Source organism: Pseudophryne corroboree, chromosome 2 (assembly GCF_028390025.1).
Source record: "Pseudophryne corroboree isolate aPseCor3 chromosome 2, aPseCor3.hap2, whole genome shotgun sequence".
NCBI lineage: Eukaryota > Metazoa > Chordata > Amphibia > Anura > Myobatrachidae > Pseudophryne > Pseudophryne corroboree.
In genome coordinates this window covers 12566052-12588413 of record NC_086445.1, presented here as the reverse complement: position 1 = coordinate 12588413, position 22362 = coordinate 12566052, and the positions used below count along the sequence as shown (strand labels likewise).

At 53.4% G+C, this 22362-nt stretch overlaps 1 protein-coding gene across 1 annotated transcript in view; it reads right to left on the bottom strand.

Moving 5' to 3' along the window:
* Positions 1 to 22135, bottom strand: part of LOC134992669 (uncharacterized) — a 33141-nt gene extending 11006 nt beyond the window's left edge. Inside the window, exon 1 of the mRNA XM_063950799.1 lies at positions 22008 to 22135. The gene's annotated coding sequence lies outside the window, so the exon portion shown is untranslated. The remainder of the gene's footprint in view (positions 1 to 22007) is intronic.
* Between the last annotated feature and the right edge of the window lie 227 nt (positions 22136 to 22362).

The following is a 22362-nucleotide window of genomic DNA, read 5'->3' as shown; positions in this document are numbered from 1 at the left end:
GGTGCAGTGTTATAGAGTGCAGTGATATGGAGAGCAGTGTTTTTGGGGTGCAGTGTTATAGAGCAGTGTTTTTGGGGTGCAGTGTTATAGAGTGCAGTGATATGGAGAGCAGTGTTACTGGGGTGCAGTGTTATAGAGTGCAGTGATATGGAGAGCAGTGTTTTTGGGGTGCAGTGTTATAGAGTGCAGTGATATGGAGAGCAGTGTTCCTGGGGTGCAGTGTTATAGAGTGCAGTGATACGGAGAGCAGTGATATGGAGAGCAGTGTTATAGAGTGCAGTGATATGGAGAGCAGTGTTCCTGGGGTGCAGTGTTATAGAGTGCAGTGATATGGAGAGCAGTGTTCCTGGGGTGCAGTGTTATAGAGTGCAGTGATATGGAGAGCAGTGTTCCTGGGGTGCAGTGTTATAGAGTATAGTGATATGGATATGGAGAGCAGTGTTCCAGGGGTGCAGTGTTATAGAGTGCAGTGATATGGAGAGCAGTGTTCCTGGGGTGCAGTGTTATAGAGTGCAGTGATATGGAGAGCAGTGTTACTGGGGTGCAGTGTTATAGAGTGCAGTGATATGGAGAGCAGTGTTTTTGGGGTGCAGTGTTATAGAGTGCAGTGATATGGAGAGCAGTGTTTTTGGGGTGCAGTGTTATAGAGTGCAGTGATATGGAGAGCAGTGTTACTGGGGTGCAGTGTTATAGAGTGCAGTGATATGGAGAGCAGTGTTTTTGGGGTGCAGTGTTATAGAGTGCAGTGATATGGAGAGCAGTGTTCCTGGGGTGCAGTGTTATAGAGTGCAGTGATATGGAGAGCAGTGATATGGAGAGCAGTGTTATAGAGTGCAGTGATATGGAGAGCAGTGTTCCTGGGGTGCAGTGTTATAGAGTGCAGTGATATGGAGAGCAGTGTTCCTGGGGTGCAGTGTTATAGAGTGCAGTGATATGGAGAGCAATGTTCCTGGGGTGCAGTGTTATAGAGTGCAGTGATATGGAGAGTAGTGTTCCTGGGGTGCAGTGTTATAGAGTGCAGTGATATGGAGAGCAGTGTTCTCGGGGTGCAGTGTTATAGAGTGCAGTGATATGGAGAGCAGTGTTCCTGGGGTGCAGTGTTATAGAGTGCAGTGATATGGAGAGCAGTGTTCCTGGGGTGCAGTGTTATAGAGTGCAGTGATATGGAGAGCAGTGTTCCTGGGGTGCAGTGATATAGAGTGCAGTGATATGGAGAGCAGTGTTTTTGGGGTGCAGTGTTATAGAGTGCAGTGATATGGAGAGCAGTGTTCCTGGGGTGCAGTGTTATAGAGTGCAGTGATATGGAGAGCCGTGTTCTTGTGGTGCAGTGTTATAGAGTGCAGTGATATGGAGAGCAGTGTTCCTGGGGTGCAGTGTTATAGAGTGCAGTGATATGGAGAGCAGTGTTCCTGGGGTGCAGTGTTATAGAGTGCAGTGATATGGAGAGCAGTGTTCCTGGGGTGCAGTGTTATAGAGTGCAGTGATATGGAGAGCAGTGTTCCTGGGGTGCAGTGTTATAGAGTGCAGTGATATGGAGAGCAGTGTTATAGAGTGCAGTGATATGGAGAGCAGTGTTACTGGGGTGCAGTGTTATAGAGTGCAGTGATATGGAGAGCAGTGTTCCTGGGGTGCAGTGTTATAGAGTGCAGTGATATGGAGAGCAGTGTTATAGAGTGCAGTGATATGGAGAGCAGTGTTCCTGGGGTGCAGTGTTATAGAGTGCAGTGATATGGAAAGCAGTGTTCTTGGGGTGCAGTGTTATAGAGTGTAGTGATATGGAGAGCAGTGTTCCTGGGGTGCAGTGTTATAGAGTGCAGTGATATGGAGAGCAGTGTTCCTGGGGTGCAGTGTTATAGAGTGCAGTGATATGGAGAGCAGTGTTATAGAGTGCAGTGATATGGAGAGCAGTGTTCTTGGGGTGCAGTGTTATAGAGTGCAGTGATATGGAGAGCAGTGTTCCTGGGGTGCAGTGTTATAGAGTGCAGTGTGACAGGGCGCAGGGTGTATTATAGCATCTCCCATATAAGAACATGTGGGGTGATTACTCATCACGTGCCCTATAGAACAGACAGGAGAGTCAGCAGGACGGGTGTCAGACGATCCTGTAGGGCTATTCATTATACATGAGGAATAGAAGGAGCCAATCACTGACATGAACACAGACCTGCTGACATCACAGGCAGCGCTGGTCTTAGCGTCTGCGCTTTTGTCTCTGGTATTGCGGCCATGCAAAAACATTGAGCACAGGAGACAGCAAATTCATCTCACAGAGGGATGTACTAAAGGGAAAATGTGGTAAAACGCCCGTTTTCGGGGGTTTTACCGCATTTTCATATGTACTAACCTCCGGCCGCTGGGTGTAGATGGCGATACCCTATTGAAGCCTATGGGCTTCTTACCGCCGGCTGCTGCTTTCAGCCACCGCCCCGCTCACACCAACCCCCCTCCACCCGGCATATCTGTGTGCAGGCAGCCCTGGTCCCGGATCCCAAACTCCTCCTCCCCCAGCAACACAGCCGGAGGTCCTTCTGGCTGCAGGGGGGAGGAGGAGGCGCCGGGGACTGACTGCTGCCTGCTTTCCGATGTCTGGGAGGTGACGGAGACTCCAGGGAGGTGACGGAGACCCCCGCACAACCTTCTGACAGGTATCGCGGGGGGATCTGTCACCGCATTGCGATGTTAGTACATATGTGGTTAGCATCGCTGCGGTAGGCGGTGAGAGGCGGTGATGTATTTTAATACATCCCGCCCCGATTCCTCATTCCTCCTTCCCTAGTTCTCCCTCCACTGATGTGTACTGTGCGGCCTAACCTCACTGCACAGGAACCTGAAGTGAACTGTGCATGACGTGCCGCAGGAGCCGTTTTATGTGATAAGGTGCGCACTACCGGCATCTGACGCACATTCCCTGGCCTATGGCAGCTTAGCTGCAGCGCTCATTCTGGGCTCTGACGGCCGACGCTCCGCACAATGCTCCCAATGGTGATCTACAGACACAGGCAGCAGATCTGAGGTCACTCGGAACGTCCACCGCAACTGCTGAGGCCGTGACTCTGACTCCGAAGATACAATACTTATACTGTAACTATAAGGGCTATGGGGGTCATACTGACCTGATCGCTAGCAGGCGATTTTTGCAGCGCTGCGATCACATAGTCGCCGCCCATAGGGGAGTGTATTTTTGCAGTGTAAGTGTGCGATCACATGTGTAGCAGAGCGGTACAAACAGATCTTGTGCAGTCTCTGCGCAGCCCAGGACTTACTCAGCCGCTGCGATCACTTCAGTCTGTCCGGGACCGGAACTGACGTCAGACATCCGCCCTGCAAACGCTTGGTCCCGCCTGCGTTTTTCCAACCACCCCAAGAAATCGGTCAGTTGACACCCACAAACGCCTTCTTCCTGTCAATCACCTTACGAACGGATCCGTCACATAATCCCATCGCTGAGCGGTGATCCGCTTTGTACCCGTGCGACGTGCCTGATCGCCCGCTGTACGAAAACGCAGCCTAGCGATCAGGTCTGAATTACTCCCCATTGTGCAGAGATTTTCTAGGCACCTTAACAGTTCTGGTTTTAAGGATTTCCTTGTTTGAACAATCATGGCTAAATAAAAATGAAGTAAATCACCTGTGCTTAAACATGGCTATTCTTACTATCTGGACTGTTACGACGCCTTGAGAAACACTGCCTAGTGTATATTTTAACAAGATTGCTTGACATAATTTATGTATTTAGTGGGTGTGGTATAGTTTGTCTATATTCCAAAAGTCAACATGCACTTCCCGTATAGCAAACACGTCCTGTATAGCAAACACTTCCCGCATGACAAAATGGATGACAATGACGCAGCTTCCGCTATCTACACACAACATACTGTATATCTAGATCCCCTTTTTCAAAATAAAGAACAATACACAGGTGTGTCGTTGTGAGACAGTGTGACAAGTGTCGTATGTGGGGCAGTGTGACAGGTGTTGTATATGGGACAGTGTGACAGGTGTTTGACATGGGACAGTGTGACAGGTGTCGGATGTGGGACAGTGTGACAGGTGTCGGATGTGGGACAGTGTGACAGGTGTCGGATGTGGGACAGTGTGACAGGTGTCGGATGTGGGACAGTGTGACAGGTGTCGGATGTGGGACAGTGTGACAGGTGTCGGATGTGGGACAGTGTGACAGGTGTCAGATGTGGGACAGTGTGACAGGTGTCGGACGTGGGACAGTGTGACAGGTGTCGGACGTGGGACAGTGTGACAGGTGTCGGACGTGGGACAGTGTGACAGGTGTCGGATGTGGGACAGTGTGACAGGTGTCGGATGTGGGACAGTGTGACAGGTGTTGGATGTGAGACATTGTGACAGGTGTCGGACGTGGGACAGGGTGTCAGGTGTCGGATGTGGGACAGTGTGACAGGTGTCGGATGTGGGACAGTGTGACAGGTGTCGGATGTGGGACAGTGTGACAGGTGTCGGATGTGGGACAGTGTGACAGGTGTTGGATGTGGGACAGTGTGACAGGTGTCGGATGTGGGACAGTGTGACAGGTGTTTGACATGGGACAGTGTGACAGGTGTCGGATGTGGGACAGTGTGACAGGTGTCGGACGTGGGACAGTGTGACAGGTGTCGGACGTGGGACAGTGTGACAGGTGTCGGATGTGGGACAGTGTGACAGGTGTCGGATGTGGGACAGTGTGACAGGTGTCGGATGTGGGACAGTGTGACAGGTGTTGGATGTGAGACAGTGTGACAGGTGTCGGACGTGGGACAGGGTGTCAGGTGTCGGATGTGGGACAGTGTGACAGGTGTCGGATGTGGGACAGTGTGACAGGTGTCGGATGTGGGACAGTGTGACAGGTGTCGGATGTGGGACAGTGTGACAGGTGTTGGATGTGAGACAGTGTGACACGTGTTGGATGTGGGAGAGTGTGACAGGTGTTGGATGTGAGACAGTGTGACAGGTGTCGGACGTGGGACAGGGTGTCAGGTGTCGGAAGTGGGGCAGTGTGACAGGTGTCGGGCGTGGGGCAGTGTGACAGGTGTTGGATGTGAGACAGTGTGACAGGTGTTTCACATGGGACAGTGTGACAGGTGTTGGATGTGAGACAGTGTGACAGGTGTTTGACATGGGACAGTGTGACAGGTGTTGGATGTGAGACAGTGTGACACGTGTTGGATGTGGGAGAGTGTGACAGGTGCCGGACGTGGGACAGTGTGTCAGGTGTCGGAAGTGGGGCAGTGTGACAGGTGTTTGACATGGGACAGTGTGACAGCTGTTGGATGTGGGAGAGTGTGACAGGTGTTGGATGTGAGACAGTGTGACACGTGTTGGATGTGGGAGAGTGTGACAGGTGTCGGAAGTGGGGCAGTGTGACAGGTGTCGGAAGTGGGGCAGTGTGACAGGTGTCGGAAGTGGGGCAGTGTGACAGGTGTCGGACGTGGGACAGTATGACAGGTGTCGGGCGTGGGACAGTGTGACAGGTGTCGGACGTGGGAGAGTGTGACAGGTGTCGGACGTGGGACAGTGTGACAGGTGTCGGGCGTGGGAGAGTGTGACAGGTGTCGGACGTGGAACAGTGTGAAAGGTGTCGGACGTGGGAGAGTGTGACAGGTGTCGGACGTGGGAGAGTGTGACAGGTGTCGGATGTGGGACACTGTGACAGGTGTTGGAAGTGGGACAGTGTGACAGGTGTCGGACGTGGGACAGTGTGACAGGTGTGTAGTTGTGAGACAGATTGACAGGTGTTTGACGTGGGACAGTGTGACAGGTGTCCGACGTGGGACACTGTGACAGGTGTTGGAAGTGGGACACTGTGACAGGTGTGTAGTTGTGAGACAGATTGACAGGTGTCGGACATGGGGCAGGTGGTGGATGTTGTTTCAGTGTGACAGGTGTTGTATATGGGACAGTGTGACAGGTGTCGGACGTGGTACAGTGTGACAGGTGTCGGACGTGGGACAGTGTGACAGGTGTCGGACGTGGGACAGTGTGACAGGTGTCAGGCGTGGGACAGTGGGACAGGTGTCGGGCGTGGGACAATGTAACAGGTGTCGGATGTGGGAGAGTGTGACAGGTGTCGGACGTGGGACAGTGTGACAGGTGTCGGACGTGGGAGAGTGTGACAGGTGTCGGACATGGGACAGTGTGAAAGGTGTCGGACGTGGGACACTGTGACAGGTGTTGGAAGTGGGACAGTGTGACAGGTGTCGGACGTGGGACAGTGTGACAGGTGTGTAGTTGTGAGACAGATTGACAGGTGTTTGACGTGGGACAGTGTGACAGGTGTCGGATGTGGGACACTGTGACAGGTGTTGGAAGTGGGACAGTGTGACAGGTGTGTAGTTGTGAGACAGATTGACAGGTGTCGGACGTGGGGCAGGTGGTGGAGGTTGTTTCAGTGTGACAGGTGTATATGGGACAGTGTGACAGGTGTTGGATGTTGGACAGTGTGACAGGTGTCGGACGTGGGAGAGCGTGACAGGTGTCGGACGTGGGACAGTGTGACAGGTGTCGGACGTGGGACAGTGTGACAGGTGTCGGATGTGGGACAGTGTGACAAGTGTCGGACGTGGGACAGTGTGACAGGTGTCGGATGTGGGACAGTGTGACAAGTGTCGGACGTGGGACAGTGTGACAGGTGTCGGACGTGGGACACTGTGACAGGTGTTGGAAGTGGGACAGTGTGACAGGTGTGTAGTTGTGAGAGATTGACAGGTGTCGGACGTGGGGCAGGTGGTGGAGGTTGTTTCAGTGTGACAGGTGATGTATATGGGACAGTGTGACAGGTGTCGGACGTGGGAGAGTGTGACAGGTGTCGGACGTGGGAGAGTGTGACAGGTGTCGGACGTGGGACAGTGTGACAGGTGTCGGACGTGTGACAGTGTGACAGGTGTCGGATGTGGGACAGTGTGACAAGTGTCGGACGTGGGACGGTGTGACAGGTGTCGGATGTGGGACAGTGTGACAAGTGTCGGACGTGGGACAGTGTTACAGGTGTCGGACGTGGGGCAGTGTGAAAGGTGTGTAGTTGTGAGAGTGTGACAGTTGTCGGAAGTGGGACAGTGTGACAGGTGTCGGACGTGGGACAGTGTGAAAGGTGTCGGACGTGGGAGAGTGTGACAGGTGTCGGACGTGGGAGAGTGTGACAGGTGTCGGATGTGGGACAGTGTGAAAGGTGTCGGACGTGGGAGAGTGTGACAGGTGTCGGACGTGGGAGAGTGTGACAGGTGTCGGACGTGGGACAGTGTGAAAGGTGTCGGACATGAGACACTGTGACAGGTGTTGGAAGTGGAACAGTGTGACAGGTGTCGGACGTGGGACAGTGTGACAGGTGTGTAGTTGTGAGACAGATTGACAGGTGTTTGACGTGGGACAGTGTGACAGGTGTTTGACGTGGGACAGTGTGACAGGTGTCGGACGTGGGACACTGTGACAGGTGTTGGAAGTGTGACAGTGTGACAGGTGTGTAGTTGTGAGACATATTGACAGGTGTCGGACGTGGGGCAGGTGGTGGATGTTGTTTCAGTGTGACAGGTGTTGTATATGGGACAGTGTGACAGGTGTCGGACGTGGGACAGTGTGACAGGTGTCGGACGTGGGACAGTGTGACAGGTGTCGGACGTGGGACAGTGTGACAGGTGTCGGGCGTGGGACAGTGTAACAGGTGTCGGAACGTGGGAGAGTGTGACAGGTGTCGGACGTGGGACAATGTGACAGGTGTCGGACGTGGGAGAGTGTGACAGGTGTCGGACTTGGGAGAGTGTGACAGGTGTTGGAAGTGGGACAGTGTGACAGGTGTCGAACGTGGGAGAGTGTGACAGGTGTGTAGTTGTGAGACAGATTGACAGGTGTTTGACGTGGGAAAGTGTGACAGGTGTCGGACGTGGGACACTGTGACAGGTGTTGGAAGTGGGACAGTGTGACAGGTGTGTAGTTGTGAGACAGATTGACAGGTGTTGGACGTGGGGCAGGTGGTGGATGTTGTTTCAGTGTGACAGGTGTTGTATATGGGACAGTGTGACAGGTATCGGACGTGGGACAGTGTGACAGGTGTCGGACGTGGGACAGTGTGACAGGTGTCGGACGTGGGACAGTGTGACAGGTGTCAGGCGTGGGACAGTGTGACAGGTATCGGGCGTGGGACAGTGTGACAGGTGTCGGACGTGGGAGAGTGTGACAGGTGTCGGACGTGGGGCAGTGTGAAAGGTGTGTAGTTGTGAGAGTGTGACAGTTGTTGGAAGTGGGACAGTGTGACAGGTGTCGGACGTGGGACAGTGTGAAAGGTGTTGGAAGTGGGACAGTGTGACAGGTGTGTAGTTGTGAGACAGATTGACAGGTGTCGGACGTGGGGCAGGTGGTGGATGTTGTTTCAGTGTGACAGGTGTTGGATGTGGGACAGTGTGACAGATGTCGGACGTGGGACAGTGTGACAAGTGTCGGACGTGGGACAGTGTGACAGGTGTCGGACGTGGGAGAGTGTGACAGGTGTCGGATGTGGGAGAGTGTGACAGGTGTTGGAAGTGGGACAGTGTGACAGGTGTCGGACTTGGGACAGTGTGACAGGTGTGTAGTTGTGAGACAGATTGACAGGTGTTTGACGTGGGACAGTGTGACAGGTGTCGGACGTGGGACACTGACAGGCGTTGGAAGTGGGACAGTGTGACAGGTGTGTAGTTGTGAGACAGATTGACAGGTGTCGGTCGTGGGGCAGGTGGTGGATGTTGTTTCAGTGTGACAGGTATCGGACGTGGGACAGTGTGACAGGTGTCGGACGTGGGACAGTGTGACAGGTGTCGGACGTGGGACAGTGTGACAGGTGTCAGGCGTGGGACAGTGTGACAGGTATCGGGCGTGGGACAGTGTGACAGGTGTCGGACGTGGGAGAGTGTGACAGGTGTCGGACGTGGGGCAGTGTGAAAGGTGTGTAGTTGTGAGAGTGTGACAGTTGTTGGAAGTGGGACAGTGTGACAGGTGTCGGACGTGGGACAGTGTGAAAGGTGTTGGAAGTGGGACAGTGTGACAGGTGTGTAGTTGTGAGACAGATTGACAGGTGTCGGACGTGGGGCGGGTGGTGGATGTTGTTTCAGTGTGACAGGTGTTGGATGTGGGACAGTGTGACAGATGTCGGACGTGGGACAGTGTGACAAGTGTCGGACGTGGGACAGTGTGACTGGTGTCGGACGTGGGAGAGTGTGACAGGTGTCGGATGTGGGAGAGTGTGACAGGTGTTGGAAGTGGGACAGTGTGACAGGTGTCGGACTTGGGACAGTGTGACAGGTGTGTAGTTGTGAGACAGATTGACAGGTGTTTGACGTGGGACAGTGTGACAGGTGTCGGACGTGGGACACTGACAGGCGTTGGAAGTGGGACAGTGTGACAGGTGTGTAGTTGTGAGACAGATTGACAGGTGTCGGTCGTGGGGCAGGTGGTGGATGTTGTTTCAGTGTGACAGGTGTTGGATGTGGGACAGTGTGACAGATGTCGGACGTGGGACAGTGTGACAAGTGTCGGACGTGGGACAGTGTAACAGGTGTCGGACGTGGGACAGTGTGACAGTTGTCGGATGTGGGACAGTGTGACAAGTGTCGGACGTGGGACAGTGTGACAGGTGTCGGATGTGAGACAGTGTGACAAGTGTCGGACGTGGGACAGTGTGACAGGTGTCGGACGTGGGGCAGTGTGAAAGGTGTGTAGTTGTGAGAGTGTGACAGTTGTTGGAAGTGGGACAGTGTGACAGGTGTCGGACGTGGGATAGTGTGAAAGGTGTTGGAAGTGGGACAGTGTGACAGGTGTGTAGTTGTGAGACAGATTGACAGGTTTCGGACGTGGGGCAGGTGGTGGATGTTGTGTCAGTGTGACAGGTGTTGGATGTGGGACAGTGTGACAGATGTCGGGCGTGGGGGACAGTGTGACAAGTGTCGGGCGTGGGACAGTGTGACAGGTGTCGGACGTGGGACAGTGTGACAGGTGTCGGATGTGGGACAGTGTGACAAGTGTCGGACGTGGGACAGTGTGACAGGTGTCGGATGTGGGACAGTGTGACAAGTGTCGGACGTGGGACAGTGTGACAGGTGTCGGACGTGGGGCAGTGTGAAAGGTGTGACAGTTGTCGGAAGTGGGACAGTGTGACAGGTGTCGGACGTGGGACAGTGTGAAAGGTGTCGGACGTGGGACAGTGTGAAAGGTGTCGGACGTGGGAGAGTGTGACAGGTGTCGGACGTCGGAGAGTGTGACAGGTGTCGGACGTGGGAGAGTGTGACAGGTGTCGGATGTGGGACAGTGTGAAAGGTGTCGGACGTGGGACACTGTGACAGGTGTTGGAAGTGGGACAGTGTGACAGGTGTCGGACGTGGGACAGTGTGACAGGTGTGTACCGTAGTTGTGAGACAGATTGACAGGTGTTTGACGTGGGACACTGTGACAGGTGTTGGATGTGGGACACTGTGACAGGTGTGTAGTTGTGAGACAGATTGACAGGTGTCGGACGTGGGGCAGGTGGTGGATGTTGTTTCAGTGTGACAGGTGTTGTATATGGGACAGTGTGACAGGTGTCGGACGTGGGACAGTGTGACAGGTGTCGGACGTGGGACAGTGTGACAGGTGTCGGGCGTGGGACAGTGTAACAGGTGTCGGACGTGGGAGTGTGACAGGTGTCGGACGTGGGAGAGTATGACAGGTGTCGGACGTGGGACAGTGTGACAGGTGTCGCACGTGGGAGAGTGTGACAGGTGTCGTACGTGGGAGAGTGTGACAGGTGTCGGACGTGGGACAGTGTGAAAGGTGTCGGACGTGGGAGAGTGTGACAGGTGTCGGACGTGGGAGAGTGTGATAGGTGTCGGATGTGGGACAGTGTGAAAGGTGTCGGACGTGGGACACTGTGACAGGTGTCGGACGAGGGACAGTGTGACAGGTGTGTAGTTGTGAGACAGATTGACAGGTGTTTGACGTGGGACAGTGTGACAGGTTTCGGACGTGGGACACTGTGACAGGTGTTGGAAGTGGGACACTGTGACAGGTGTGTAGTTGTGAGACAGATTGACAGGTGTCGGACGTGGGGCAGGTGGTGGATGTTGTTTCAGTGTGACAGGTGTTGGATGAGGGACAGTGTGACAAGTGTCGGACGTGGGACAGTGTGACAGGTGTCAGAAGTGGGACAGTGTGACAGGTGTGTAGTTGTGAGACAGGTGTCGGACGTGGGACAGTGTGACAGGTGTTGTATATGGGACAGTGTGACAGGTGTCGGACGTGGTACAGTGTGACAGGTGTCAGACATGGGAGAGTGTGACAGGTGTCGGACGTGGGACAGTGCGACAGTTATCGGACGTGGGACAGTGCGACAGGTGTCGCACGTGGGAGAGTGTGACAGGTGTCGCACGTGGGAGAGTGTGACAGGTGTCGCACGTGGGAGAGTGTGACAGGTGCGAACGTGGGACACTGTGACAGGTGTCGGACGTGGGACAGTGTGACAGGTGTGTAGTTGTGAGACAGATTGACAGGTGTCGGACGTGGGGCAGGTGGTGGATGTTGTTTCAGTGTGACAGGTGTTGGATGTGGGACAGTGTGACAGATGTCGGACGTGGGACAGTGTGACAAGTGTCGGACGAGGGACAGTGTGACAGGTGTCGGACGTGGGAGAGTGTGACAGGTGTCGGATGTGGGAGAGTGTGACAGGTGTTGGAAGTGGGACAGTGTGACAGGTGTCGGACTTGGGACAGTGTGACAGGTGTGTAGTTGTGAGACAGATTGACAGGTGTTTGACGTGGGACAGTGTGACAGGTGTCGGACGTGGGACACTGACAGGCGTTGGAAGTGGGACAGTGTGACAGGTGTGTAGTTGTGAGACAGATTGACAGGTGTCGGTCGTGGGGCAGGTGGTGGATGTTGTTTCAGTGTGACAGGTGTTGGATGTGGGACAGTGTGACAGATGTCGGACGTGGGACAGTGTGACAAGTGTCGGACGTGGGACAGTGTAACAGGTGTCGGACGTGGGACAGTGTGACAGTTGTCGGATGTGGGACAGTGTGACAAGTGTCGGACGTGGGACAGTGTGACAGGTGTCGGATGTGGGACAGTGTGACAAGTGTCGGACGTGGGACAGTGTGACAGGTGTCGGACGTGGGGCAGTGTGAAAGGTGTGTAGTTGTGAGAGTGTGACAGTTGTTGGAAGTGGGACAGTGTGATAGGTGTCGGACGTGGGATAGTGTGAAAGGTGTTGGAAGTGGGACAGTGTGACAGGTGTGTAGTTGTGAGACAGATTGACAGGTTTCGGACGTGGGGCAGGTGGTGGATGTTGTGTCAGTGTGACAGGTGTTGGATGTGGGACAGTGTGACAGATGTCGGGCGTGGGACAGTGTGACAAGTGTCGGGCGTGGGACAGTGTGACAGGTGTCGGACGTGGGACAGTGTGACAGGTGTCGGATGTGGGACAGTGTGACAAGTGTCGGACGTGGGACAGTGTGACAGGTGTCGGATGTGGGACAGTGTGACAAGTGTCGGACGTGGGACAGTGTGACAGGTGTCGGACGTGGGGCAGTGTGAAAGGTGTGACAGTTGTCGGAAGTGGGACAGTGTGACAGGTGTCGGACGTGGGACAGTGTGAAAGGTGTCGGACGTGGGACAGTGTGAAAGGTGTCGGACGTGGGAGAGTGTGACAGGTGTCGGACGTCGGAGAGTGTGACAGGTGTCGGACGTGGGAGAGTGTGACAGGTGTCGGATGTGGGACAGTGTGAAAGGTGTCGGACGTGGGACACTGTGACAGGTGTTGGAAGTGGGACAGTGTGACAGGTGTCGGACGTGGGACAGTGTGACAGGTGTGTACCGTAGTTGTGAGACAGATTGACAGGTGTTTGACGTGGGACACTGTGACAGGTGTTGGATGTGGGACACTGTGACAGGTGTGTAGTTGTGAGACAGATTGACAGGTGTCGGACGTGGGGCAGGTGGTGGATGTTGTTTCAGTGTGACAGGTGTTGTATATGGGACAGCGTGACAGGTGTCGGACGTGGGACAGTGTGACAGGTGTCGGACGTGGGACAGTGTGACAGGTGTCGGGCGTGGGACAGTGTAACAGGTGTCGGACGTGGGAGTGTGACAGGTGTCGGACGTGGGAGAGTATGACAGGTGTCGGACGTGGGACAGTGTGACAGGTGTCGCACGTGGGAGAGTGTGACAGGTGTCGTACGTGGGACAGTGTGACAGGTGTCGGGCGTGGGACAGTGTAACAGGTGTCGGACGTGGGAGTGTGACAGGTGTCGGACGTGGGAGAGTATGACAGGTGTCGGACGTGGGACAGTGTGACAGGTGTCGCACGTGGGAGAGTGTGACAGTTGTCGTACGTGGGAGAGTGTGACAGGTGTCGTACGTGGGAGAGTGTGACAGGTGTCGGACGTGGGACAGTGTGAAAGGTGTCGGACGTGGGAGAGTGTGACAGGTGTTTGACGTGGGACAGTGTGACAGGTTTCGGACGTGGGACACTGTGACAGGTGTTGGAAGTGGGACACTGTGACAGGTGTGTAGTTGTGAGACAGATTGACAGGTGTCGGACGTGGGGCAGGTGGTGGATGTTGTTTCAGTGTGACAGGTGTTGGATGAGGGACAGTGTGACAAGTGTCGGACGTGGGACAGTGTGACAGGTGTCAGAAGTGGGACAGTGTGACAGGTGTGTAGTTGTGAGACAGGTGTCGGACGTGGGACAGTGTGACAGGTGTTGTATATGGGACAGTGTGACAGGTGTCGGACGTGGTACAGTGTGACAGGTGTCAGACATGGGAGAGTGTGACAGGTGTCGGACGTGGGACAGTGCGACAGTTATCGGACGTGGGACAGTGCGACAGGTGTCGCACGTGGGAGAGTGTGACAGGTGTCGCACGTGGGAGAGTGTGACAGGTGTCGCACGTGGGAGAGTGTGACAGGTGCGAACGTGGGACACTGTGACAGGTGTCGGACGTGGGACAGTGTGACAGGTGTGTAGTTGTGAGACAGATTGACAGGTGTTTGACATGGGACAGTGTGACAGGTGTCGGACGTGGGACACTGTGACAGGTGTTGGAAGTGGGACACTGTGACAGGTGTGTAGTTGTGAGACAGATTGACAGGTGTCGGACGTGGGGCAGGTGGTGGATGTTGTTTCAGTGTGACAGGTGTTGGATGATTAAGTGTGACAAGTGTCGGATGTGGGACAGTGTGACAGGTGTCGGAAGTGGGACAGTGTGACAGGTGTGTAGTTGTGAGACAGTGTGACAGGTGTCGGACGTGGGACAGTGTGACAGGTGTCGGACGTGGTACAGTGTGACAGGTGTCAGACATGGGACAGTGCGACAGTTGTCGGACGTGGGAAAGTGCGACAGTTGTCGGACGTGGGAAAGTGCGACAGGTGTCGCACGTGGGAGAGTGCAACAGGTGTCGCACGTGGGAGAGTGTGACAGGTGTCGCACGTGGGAGAGTGTGACAGGTGTCGAACGTGGGACAGTGTGACAGGTGTCGGACGTGGGACACTGGGACAGGTGTCGGAAGTGGGACAGTGTGACAGGTGTCAGACGTGGGACACTGTGACAGGTGTTGGAAGTGGGACAGTGTGACAGGTGTGTAGTTGTGAGACAGATTGACAGGTGTCGGGCGTGGGGCAGGTGGTAGATGTTGTTTCAGTGTGACAGGTGTTGGATATGGGACAGTGTGACAGGTGTCGTGGCAGGTGTCGGACGTGGGAGAGTGTGACAGGTGACAGACTTGGGAGAGTGTGACAGGTGTCGGACGTGGGAGAGTGTGACAGGTGTCGGACGTGGGATAGTGTGACAGGTGTCGGACGTGAGACAGTGTGACAGGTGTCGGACGTGGGACAGAGTGACAGGTGTCGGACGTGGGAGAGTGTGACAGGTGTCGGACGTGGGAGAGTGTGACAGGTGTCGGACGTGGGAGAGTGTGACAGGTGTCGGACGTGGGAGAGTGTGACAGGTGTCGGACGTGGAAGAGTGTGACAGGTGTCGGACGTGGGAGAGTGTGACAGGTGTCGGACGTGGGACAGTGTGACAGGTGTCGGACGTGGGACAGTGTGGCAGGTGTCGGACGTGGGAGAGTGTGACAGGTGTCAGACGTGGGAGAGTGTGACAGGTGTCGGACGAGGGACAGCGTGGCAGGTGTCGGACGTGGGACAGCGTGGCAGGTGTCGGACGTGGGACAGTGTGGCAGGTGTCGGACGTGGGAGAGTGTGACAGGTGTTGGACGTGGGAGAGTGTGACAGGTGTCGGACGTGGGAGAGTGTGACAGGTGTCGGACGTGGGAGAGTGTGACAGGTGTCGGACGTGGAAGAGTGTGACAGGTGTTGGACGTGGGAGAGTGTGACAGGTGTCGGACGTGGGACAGTGTGACAGGTGTCGGACGTGGGACAGTGTGGCAGGTGTCGGACGTGGGACAGTGTGACAGGTGTCGGACGTGGGAGAGTGTGACAGGTGTCGGACGTGGGACAGTGTGACAGGTGTCGGACGTGGGAGAGTGTGACAGGTGTCGGAAGTGGGAGAGTGTGACAGGTGTCGGACGTGGGAGAGTGTGACAGGTGTCGGACATGGGACAGTGTGGCAGGTGTCGGACATGGGACAGTGTGGCAGGTGTCGGACGTGGGACAGTGTGGCAGGTGTCGGACGTGGGGAAGTGTGAAAGGTGTGTAGCTGTGAGAGTGTGACAGGTGTCGGACGTGGGACAGTGTGACAAAGAACAAACATAAACTAAAAAAAATGGAAGATTAAGTATCACAGTCCTGGGCCAATATTTACTTAAAAATCGAGTTTGTCCGATTTGTGTTTTTTTTTCTTAGTCCCAACACGGGAATTCACTAAGCAGAAATCTCGGCAGTGTCTGGTCTATTCGTAATGGTTTGAATGACAAAGGTCAGAAATACGAATGAATAGACCATCGGTCAAACGCGGCTTTTATTTCATACAATACGGGTATTCACTACTCATTCGTATTTGGGTGTTAGTCTCTGAGTGGTCAAGTGCGGGTCTATTTTTTTGCGAATCGTTAAAAAAAAGCAGCAAAAAAATAGACCTGCTTTTTCCAGTCGAGTTTGGATAATCATGCACGGATCAGTGAGATCTGTGCATGGTTATCTATGGGAAAGGGTCTGTTTACTGTAAAAAATTGTAAAAAAAATTGCGTGGGGTCCCCCCCCTCCTAAGCCAAACCAGCCTCGGGCTCTCTGAGCCGGTCCTGGTTGAAAAAATATGGGGGAAAAATTGACCGGGGTTCCCCCATATTTGATCAACCAGCACCGGGCTCTGCGCCTGGTCCTGGTGCAAAAAATATGGGGGACAAAAAGCGTAGGGGTCCCCCGTATTTTTTGAACCAGCACCGGGCTCCACTAGTCAGAGAGATAATGCCACAGCCGGGGGACACTTTTATATAGGTCCCTGCGGCCCTGGCATTAAATCACTAACTAGTCACCCCTGGCCGGGGTACCCTGGAGGAGTGGGGACCCCTTAAATCTAGGGGTCCCCCCTCCAGCCACCCAAGGGCCAGGGGTGAAGCCCGAGGCTGTCCCCCCCCATCCATGGGCTGCGGATGGGGGGCTGATAGCCAAGTGTAAAATAAAAGAATATTGTTTTTTGCACAAGAACTACAAGTCCCTGCAAGCCTCCCCCGCAAGCTGGTACTTGGAGAACCACAAGTACCAGCATGCGGGGGTTAAACGGGCCCGCTGGTACCTATAGTAGTTCTGCAAAAAAAATACCCAAATAAAAACAGGACACACACACCTTGAAAGTACAACTTTATTACATTCATTCCGACACACATACTTACCTATGTTCAGATGCCGACTCGGCCCACGTCTCGACGTCGATTCCAGGGTACCTGAAATTAAAATTATACTCGCCTAAATCCAGTGTGTCGTGTCCTTTGTTTATAATCCACGTACTTGCCAAAAAAACAAACCGCATACCCGATCCACGCACTGAAAGGGGTCCCATGTTTACACATGGGACCCCTTACCCGTCTGCCGGGACCCCCCCTGACTCCTGTCAAAGAGGGTCCCTTCAGCCAATCAGGGAGCGCCACGTCGTGGCACCCTCCTGATTGGATGTGACCTCCTGTAGTGTCAGTGAGGCTGTGCAGTGAAGATACAATGTAGCGCATAGGCGCACCATTGTATCCAATGGTGGGAACTTTGCGGTCAGCGGTTGAGGTTACTCGCGGTCAACTGCTGACCGCAAAGTTCCCATCATTGGATACAATGGTGCGCCTATGCGCTACATTGTATCTTCACTGCACAGCCTCACTGACACTACAGGAGGTCACAGCCAATCAGGAGGGTGCCACGACGTGGCGCTCCCTGATTGGCTGAAGGGACCCTCTTTGACAGGAGTCAGGGGGGGTCCCGGCAGACGGGGAAAGGGGTCCCATGTGTAAACATGGGACCCCTTTCAGTGCGTGGATCGGGTATGCGGTTTGTTTTTTTGCCAAGTACGTGGATTATAAACAAAGGACACGACACACTGGATTTAGGCGAGTATAATTTTATTTTCAGGTACCCAGGAATCGACGTCGAGACGTGGGCCGAGTCGGCATCTGAACATAGGTAAGTATGTGTGTGTCGGAATGAATGTAATAAAGTTGTACTTTCAAGGTGTGTGTGTCCTGTTTTTATTTGGGTATTTTTTTTGCAGAAGAACTATAGGTACCAGCGGGCCCGTTTAACCCCCGCATGCTGGTACTTGTGGTTCTCCAAGTACCAGCTTGCGGGGGAGGCTTGCAGGGACTTGTAGTTCTTGTGCAAAAAACAATATTCTTTTATTTTACACTTGGCTATCAGCCCCCCATCCGCAGCCCATGGATGGGGGGACAGCCTCGGGCTTCACCCCTGGCCCTTGGGTGGCTGGAGGGGGGGACCCCTTGATTTAAGGGGTCCCCACTCCTCCAGGGTACCCCGGCCAGAGGTGACTAGTTAGTGATTTGATGCCAGGGCCGCAGGGACCTATATAAAAGTGTCCCCCGGCTGTGGCATTATCTCTCTGACTAGTGGAGCCCGGTGCTGGTTCAAAAAATACGGGGGACCCCTACACTTTTTGTCCCCCGTATTTTTTGCACCAGGACCAGGCGCAGAGCCCGGTGCTGGTTGATCAAATATGGGGGAACCCCGGTCAATTTACCCCCCATATTTTTTCAACCAGGACCGGCTCAAAGAGCCCGAGGCTGGTTATGCTTAGGAGGGGGGACCCCACGCAATTTTTTTCTGATTTAAAAACAATTAAAACACCTTTTTAAGGTACACAATGAAGCCCTGCACGGATCTCACAGATCCGGCCGTGATTCCTTGTGTTTTGTCAGGCAGTGTTTTACTCATCACTCCCGTAAAACACTGCCTGATATTACGAATCACATCGACATCGGAAAAAACGAATGTGCAAAACTCTGCAGCTTAGTGAATGACTGTATCAGGATTCAAAAAGTTGCAGTAAAATGCACCCGATACCATTCGAGTTCAAACACCCTTAAAAACGGCAAAAACACGAATATTAGTAAATAAACCCCCTGGAATTTTAATTAGGAATTCTCCCAGACCTGGTGACAAAGGAACTGATTCAGACCTGGACACAGCTGTGCGTTCGCACGCAGCGGCCACATCCAGGTGGTCTGCACACGCGCACCGGACGTTGGGGGTAATTCCAAGTTGATCGCAGCAGGATTTTTTTTTAGCAGTTGGGCAAAACCATGTGCACTGCAGGGGAGGCAGATGTAACGTGCAGAAAGAGTTAGATTTGGGTGGGTTATATTGTTTCTGTGCAGGGTGAATACTGGCTGCTTTATTTTTACACTGCAATTTAGATTGCAGATTGAACACACCACACCCAAATCTCTCTCTCTCTGCACATGTTACATCTGCCTCCCCTGCAGTGCACATGGTTTTGCCCAACTGCTAACAAAAATCCTGCTGCGATCAACTCAGAATTACCCCCGTTGTGCGTGTGCGTGACCTTACACATTAAGGCCGCATCCAGGAAGGACAAAACAGGGCGTCCTTAGCCCTCCATATGTTGGCCTCAGGTCTGTGGTGCCCCTGATAGAAACTGTGAAGGGCATAATTCTGAAGCTCTGACCATGTAGTAAGGTTTTCACTTAGTGTGGTTTCCACTTGAGGTCACGAGACAGATCCTTGGAAGAAGAAGGCAAACCATGCAGGACAAGACAACCATTGACAGACGTCACCCCTGAGTGTCCCATCACTGAGCTCCTCCATGCATCTGGAGGAGAGGACATCCAATTACATGACATCCAGGTTATCTTCAACATCATGGAACACCGAGTCCAGGAGGTGAGCACATGATAAGGTGTCAGCGACGTGTAGGTCCTTGCCACGTTTGTATACCACATCCAGATATCTAGCTTGAGCATGAGATGTTGGATTCCTGATGAGGCAGTATGCAAGGTTTGCAGAGAATGGTAATCAGGGGTTGGTGGTCTGTCTCAACCAGCACTGGACGCCCAGAGATGAACTTGTGAATTTTTTGACAAGCAAAGACTAGAGCCAACAGCTCCTTTTCAATTCGAGTGTAACACAACTAAGTCTCACGAAGGTTCTTGGAAGAAAAACTGATGTGGCTTGTGACGCTGCGGCCAGACAGCGCCTAGACCATACTGGGAGGCGTCAGCAGAGATCACAACAGGAACACGCACGTCAAAAAATTGTAGGACCAGGCTGGAAGTGAGCGTAGCCATGATGTGAGAAAGAGCAGCAGCATGGCAGTCCAACCAAAACCATTCAACGTTATTGTGCAAAGGTAGTTGGTCATACCCAAAAAGAGCTGCAGACTCAACTTATCTGTGGGGGTAGGCATGTGTTGGATAGCATGTGTCGTGGCTGGATCTGGATTAAAACCTCCTGAAGTTTGGAGATGACCAACATATGGGACTTCAGTGGCTCTAAAAAGACACGTGTCTGGGTATGACTGCATGTTTCGCAGATTCTTTGGAGGTGGAGGCGCATGTCGTGTTATTCCATGGTGTGACCCTAAATAATGATGAAATTTACAATGAGCTCACAAGGGAATCCCTCAAAGGGGATGCAGTCAATCTACCGGTGGTCGCGTTCAGGATACTGGCGCCATAATCCCACCAGCCGACAATGCCGCCAGCTGGAATCCCAGCGCACCAGGGCTATTCCCACTTATGGGTGTCCACGGCACCAATAGTGTAGGAATAGATCCTGGTAAGGTAGCGCAGTGAGCCCGCAAGGGGACTCGGCGCTCGCCCCGCTGCTGGCCTTCTGGCGGGCAGGATGCCGCTGTCAGGATATGGACAGCCGACATCCCGTACACCGGCAATACATACCGAACGCCCTTAAAGAGATACTCCATACAGTGTTGGTGCCACAGCAAGTTGGAGCCGGGCTCTCTCTTACCGGGTTTGGTGGACCTGGACCCCAGGCAACTGCAGTGCCACAGCTGTTGAGTGCTGGTCTTCTGCCTTCCCTTTGCCAGGCCCTGGCATTCATGGTATTGGCTGGAACTCCCAATGTGATTCCAAGGGCTCTGGTCCGGTCTGTCTGTTGACTCTCCTTGCATGCTCTTTGGCACTGCACCTTGTGATCTCCTGGTTCCCTGTGACCTGTTTCTGCCTGCTCCCTTGGTACCGCTCCTAGTCATCTTGCGGTTCTAACCTAGGCTATTCCTCTGCCCTGGTACCGTCTGTCCCCTGGTAACGCATTGTCCATCCTGTTCTGACCCATTCAGTGACCGGTCACTCTTCCTGCCTCCAGAGACTCCCGTGACTACCAGCCTTGTACAAAGGAACCCAGTCAGCGGGCCATGACCTGTGTATCAGGCACAGCAAAGCCCAAACCCCCTTTAGGGGGTCCCTGGTGAACACCAATGATTCAATATACCATCAATGACACATATTACACTAAGGTGGAACTGTATCAAGCCTTAGAGAGAGATAAAGTGGAGAAGATACCTAATTTAACCAATACCAATCGGCTTAACCCCCAGCCCTCCTGTCACTCACCTGTACATATACCTGAGAACATGTACAGATCTCAGTGTAACCCCAACCTACCTGTCACTCACCTGCACATATAACTGAGAACACATACAGATCCTGTCACTCACCTGTACATATACCTGAGAACATATACAGATCTCAGTGTAACCCCCCAGCCCTCCTGTCACTCACCTGTACATATACCTGAGAACACATACACATCTCAGTGTAACCCCCCAGCCCACCTGTCACTCACCTGTACATATACCTGAGAACATGTACAGATCTCAGTGTAACCCCCCAGCCCACCTGTCACTCACCTGTACACATACCTGAGAACACATACAGATCTCAGTGTAACCCCAACCTACCTGTCACTCACCTGTACACATACCTGAGAACACATACAGATCTCAGTGTAACCCCCAGCCCTCCTGTCACTCACCTGTACATATACCTGAGAACATATACACATCTCAGTGTAACTCCAGCCCTCCTGTCACTCACCTGTACATATACCTGAGAACATATACACATCTCAGTGTAACTCCAGCCCTCCTGTCACTCACCTGTACATATACCTGAGAACATATACACATCTCAGTGTAACTCCAGCCCTCCTGTCACTCACCTGTACATATACCTGAGAACATATACACATCTCAGTGTAACTCCAGCCCACCTGTCACTCACCTGTACATATACCTGAGAACATATACACATCTCAGTGTAACTCGCAGCCCTCCTGTCACTCACCTGTACATATACCTGAGAACATGTACAGATCTCAGTGTAACCCCCAGACCTCCTGTCACTCACCTGTACCTGCAAGCGTGTAGGAACCCTCAGTATAGTCTTCACCTATAGATAACATATACAGATACCCAATGCAATCCCCCAGCCCCCTCTCACACATCCATAGATACACCTGAGCACATATAGAGCACCTTATTGTAATTACTCAGTACTCCTGTCACATGCCAGAACATACACATGAGAACACAGAGACAGTGTAATCCCGCAGCCTTCTTTTCACTCACCTGTACATACACCTGAGGACATGACAGGTTTCCCTTGCAGTCTGTTTCTTCCCCTGGGTAGAGATCTGGTTACTAACAACAACCAACAGATCCTGTCTCCGGCTCATAGCCACAGCAAGGAAATGTATCCACTAGCAGATGGGAGGGAGGGGCAGGAGACAGGTGGAGAGCTGGGGACAGTGACACAAGGTGTGCTCATGTTACCTGTGAGAGGGGGACAGCGACACAAGGTGTGCTCATGTTACCTGTGAGAGGGGGACAGCGACACAAGGTGTGCTCATGTTACCTGTGAGAGGGGGACAGCGACACAAGGTGTGCTCATGTTACCTGTGAGAGGGGGACAGCGACACAAGGT